Source organism: Helianthus annuus, chromosome 7, assembly GCF_002127325.2.
Source record: "Helianthus annuus cultivar XRQ/B chromosome 7, HanXRQr2.0-SUNRISE, whole genome shotgun sequence".
In the NCBI taxonomy this organism is placed as follows: Eukaryota; Viridiplantae; Streptophyta; class Magnoliopsida; order Asterales; family Asteraceae; genus Helianthus; species Helianthus annuus.
The window spans coordinates 132,206,256-132,211,438 of record NC_035439.2 but is presented as its reverse complement, the minus strand read 5'-3'; positions in this window follow the sequence as shown (position 1 = coordinate 132,211,438).

The following is a 5,183-nucleotide window of genomic DNA, read 5'->3' as shown; positions in this document are numbered from 1 at the left end:
TTGGAATGAAGCCTTCCTAGGGTCTTATAACTCAAATGAACCACATGCGCAACAAATAGTGTATGGATTTACCAAGAAACGAAATAGATCACTATTTGCTATTATGAAAGAATTCTTTATGGTATGATGACCATTAAAAGAACACGAAAGTCAACTTATTATCTGCACATACTTTCAGAAATGGCAGTTTTGGTCCCTGTTGCGTATTTAAGCCATTTCCGACACTTCTAAGGCCCGTAAAGCCAACTTTAAGGCCCTAAAATGATGCCTAAACATTGTGGACATGAAACATGCTCAAAAATATGCCGGATGTTGGTTCGTTTGGCCGTACGATCGCGATGTTCGCTTAATTACGACGAAATGCGCATAAGCGCGAAAGACGATCCAAATGACGCGACGAACGGATTTTTCTCATGCCAAACACTAAGGCATAATATAAGGATGCTTACATAAATTTTTGGATGTCCGGATGTATTCAGAACGTAAGTTATGCGCGAAAGTGCAAACTTATGCACTTTTTGACACTTTTAGTCCCTGAATGATCCAAAAGTTTATTTTAGCATACCAAACCCTTCAAAGCCTATTTCTAAGCTATGTAAAGGATATTTATGGTATGTTTAACTTATGGACATGTTCCGGAATGTTCGTTACAGTTCAAATTGGCATACTTTCGCAGTTTGTCAAGTTTAGTCCCTGTAAGCGAATTAACTTGTTTTTGCCATACCAAAGCCTTCAAAACTTATTTCTAAGTTATGTAAAGGTTATTTAAGGTATGTTAAGTATATGTTGATGTCCCGGAGTATTTTTCGCATTAAACTGAGTACGTTTACGCACCAGTTTGCGTATAATTCTCCAGAAAGCGATGTAAAGTTTGAAATTGAACAATAATTGATATGTGCAAAAGATACACATATTTATACAAGATCCCAAGTATGAAATACGATATTTCATCGGCTTGGTATTTGTTTGATGGTCGCGGTGACAAAGGTGTCACAAGTGGTGTGCATAAACAAAGAAACCCACTTCCTATTTATAGTGTTTGGGTTTTCGTAGGATCGTGACAAGTGTCGGGATGATATAACTAGATCAAAACAGATGTCAAGCGGTTTATTAAATCAGGTAGCAGCCCCTAGTATCTGTTATGTGAGTATGGCAGCTGGTTTTAACAAAACCAGCAGCAAACATACTTCTAGAATTTACAGAATTGGTCCCTGTGAGCATATAACTGCATATAACAGCCCTTTATAAACCCGTATATCTTATAAAAAACATATTTAGTCCCTATGACCTCTGAATCAGATGGTTACAGGTTTAAAACAACTTTTGAAGGCTGTTAAGATGAGAAACAGTTTGCTGAATTACAGTTTCAGTCCCTGCATATGTTAAATGTAATTTCTGACACATTTAAAGCCCGTTAAGCCATCTTCAAGGCTCTACAATGATGCTTAAACATAGGGGACATGAAACATGCTCAAAAATATGCCGGATGTCGGTTCGTTTGGTCGTACGGTCACGTTGTTCGGCTAATTACGACGAAACACGGACGGACGCGAAAAACGAACCAAATTACGCGACGAATGGAATTTTATCATCCCAAACACTAAAATATAATATTTTAGTGCTTACATAAATTTTTGGGTGTCCGGATATATTCAAAATGTGAGATATGCGCGAAAATGCAAACTTGTGCACTTTTTGACACTTTTAGTCCCTGCATGACATAAAAGTTTATTTTTGCGCACAAAACACCTCTAAGCCTATATCTAAGCTATATAAAAGATAAATAGGGCATGTTTAACTCATGGGCATATTCCGGAAGGTCCGTTACCATACGAATCGACATACTTTTGCAGTTTGACGCAATTAGTCCCTTAATTGCGCAAAGTAGCGCGAAATGTCGTTTAATAATATCCAAGCCTTCCATGGCCCATAATGGGCATTCCCAAGCATATACTTAAATATTACTATGCTCCCGTTCACTTAAATGGTCACCGAAAGGCGTAGATTCAAAAGTTGACGCTTTAGGCCCCTCTATTGCGCAAACTTGCGCATCTCATCATTTAATAGCATTGAAGCCTTATTTAATCCATATTAGGCATTCTTGAAAGTATTATTAAACATAACGATGCTTCGGGTTCGCTAAAAGGTCATTCAGAGGTATAATTAAACATATTGACACTTTTAGTCCCTCTAACTTGCAAAGTTGTGCGTAACTTTACTTATAGGCATAAAAACCTTAGTCGGCCAATAATTGGCATTCCGGAGAGTATAATCAAATATCATGAAGCTCCCGGTTTGTTAAAAGGTCACTCAGAGGTAAGAATTAACATGTTGACGCTTTTAACCCTTCATTGCGCAAACTTTCAATTAATTCCGCAAACGGCTACACTCGATCGCCAAGTGGCTCATTTGTGAATATAAATATCGTGAGAGGTTATTTAGAAACTTATTTTAGGTATGCTAACACTTCCAGTCCTTTCATAATCAAAGTTTTCGATTTTTCGAAAAATTAGTCCCTAAATTTCAATATTGGACTTTAGTAGGGTTCATTACACGTGTCAATACATCATTGGACGTGATTTTCCGAGGTGTTACACAGATGTTGCAACGACAGAAGCTGAGGATCACACCGGTGATCAAGACATCACGAACTTGCAATCGGAATTTAATGTGCCTGACACCGCAATGCCAAGAACTTTGTCTTATCATCCTTCAAAACAGATAATGGGTGATCTTCAGAGCGAAGTAAAGACGAGAGATCAGATCAACATAGCACTTACTTGTTTTTATACATCTGTTGCTCCTTTACAGGAAGAATTCTCACTTAAATGTTTTATCTCGCAGATTGAATCCAGAACTTATAAGGAAGCTTTAACTGAGGAAAGCTGGGTGAACGCTATGCAGGAAGAGCTGCAGCTGTTTGAGAAGCTGGGAGTATGGAGATTGGTTGACCTTCCTGAAAATCAGAAGCTAATAAAGACGAAGTGGGTTTTTAAATGTAAGAGGGATGATAGGGGAGTGATTGTAAAAAAATGATGAAACACTGCAAAAATGCTAATCATGTGTTGTTGTAAAAAAGATTCTCTAAAGGGAACTCAACGAAAGTCGAGCCATCATCTCTCTGCTGAACGGAAGTTCTGACCTGAGCTCTCATGGCCTCGCACTTAACCCTATACAGATATCATTAGTGTGCACTCACCTGTAAGACTGAATATAGTGATCTGGATACGGGAGTATATTCTGAGGTGGTACACACGTAAAAGTCAAGATCTTAAAAACACTAAATCAGTATCCCGAATAGATTGAACTTTGTGTGTGAATTTAAGAGGAACAGTATATCGACAATCAAAGCAAATTGTTTAATGTCTGTATGAAATAAAAGCTTAACGGTACTCGTATCTTGTCGACAGCTGGTATGATCCCCTAACACGCTCACAAAAATATTGTGTGTACAGTTTATTGCTTATCAAAAACCCAAAAAGATTGTCTGTTTGTTTAGCATTTTATAAAGAACAAAAAGATTTGCATTTCATCTTATTTTCGACAACGGACGTTGGGGATCAGATGATAAAAGTCTGATGTGCTGAATATGTCTGGATCATGAGGGTTGGGTAAGCAGAAGTTTGAAAAAGCGATTGGTAATTGCTTGAAAGTTCAAAAGTTCATTAACTTGAACTTAAAATTGTTTCAAAAAAACAGCATCTTTATAAACTGGTCAGCCTATGTCATTAACTTGGACTTGGCAGACTAAAGAGTTGACCAAGGTCATTAGCTTGGACTTGGTTAACTGGGTGTGTCGGTAAAATCTCAAAAATGTAAAAAATTGAAAAATGTTGAAAATAATTTCGCTTGAAAAGGTAATTTCGCTTGAAATCATAATTCCGCTTGAACATGCAATTCCACTTGAAAGGTAATTTCGTTCGAACACGTAATTTCGCTTGAACCGGGTTTCCGCTTGAAGAAGTGATTCCGCTTGAAATACATCAGTGCTTATTCCACACGGAATTACCCCGTCTATAAATAGGGGTATAATTTCGTTTGAACATATCATTTCTATAATTTCGTTTCAAAGGTTTGTTCAAGGCAATTTCAAACGAAATTCCAAATTCATCAATTTCAAGCCGTTATTCTGTCCGATTATTGATTGAATCTTGATTATAGTTGGTTTACTCAACTATTATCATGGGAAAGGTGAGAGTTTTTGGTCGATTTAGCATAGATCTGACCTAATTTTGTTAGGTTGGCGATGAACAGAACTTAAAACATAGATCTAGGGTTTATTAGTGATGTTTATTGACTGATTAATACACCATTGGACTCGAATATGTTGTAGACATAAGTTAGGGTTTCAATTTGATGTGAACATCTGATTTCGTTTGAAGTCGGTAAACCTGTATGTTTGGACTTAGATCTAGGGAGTTTATGTGGTCAAAAATGAACAAAAAACATACCATGGTGTTCGGAATTCACTAAAGAACAAACCCAGATCATTAATGTAACACCCCGTGTTTTCGAATGTCAAAGTCCAAGTCAACTTTGACTTCTTTGACTGTTAATGGTTTTTTCTTATTTTTGTATTATGTGGAGTAAGTGTTGTCTAAATAAAATGACCGAATGTTTAATCAATGCGACCGATTTACGGCTGTGAATAGCAGCAAGTAACAATGCGATAAAGTTAATCAATCGATAATCAAGTAATCAAATCAATCACCGAACTCGAACCTCGAATTATGTGAATTTTGGTATTGTTATGTGTGTGTGTGTGCTTTATGTGTTACTTGTTAATGTTTACTTTATGTTTTGTGTGGTATTCAATCGAATCAATCGAAACTCAAATCGAAACTCGAAAAGCAATCAAACTCAATCGAAACCGACATCGAAACGTGACTTATAGATGATTGTATGTTAGATATAGTAGTTGGGACTGAAAGTAATTTGACTAGGAACTCTATCGTATCGTTGTCCATCAAAATCGAAATATCAAAAATCGTCGCGAAACACTCGAAAAGGGGGTTCCTGATCGAACAGGAATCACTGATCGAACAGGCTAGCCGATCGAACATGCTGTTCGATCGAGCAGCCCAGCCGATCGGCTATCACTTTCCTCTTTTAGAGCCTATAAATAGCCCTGTCATTGTCACTCTTTCTACTTTTGGAAAGCTCTGACCGAACCAGCCCTTATT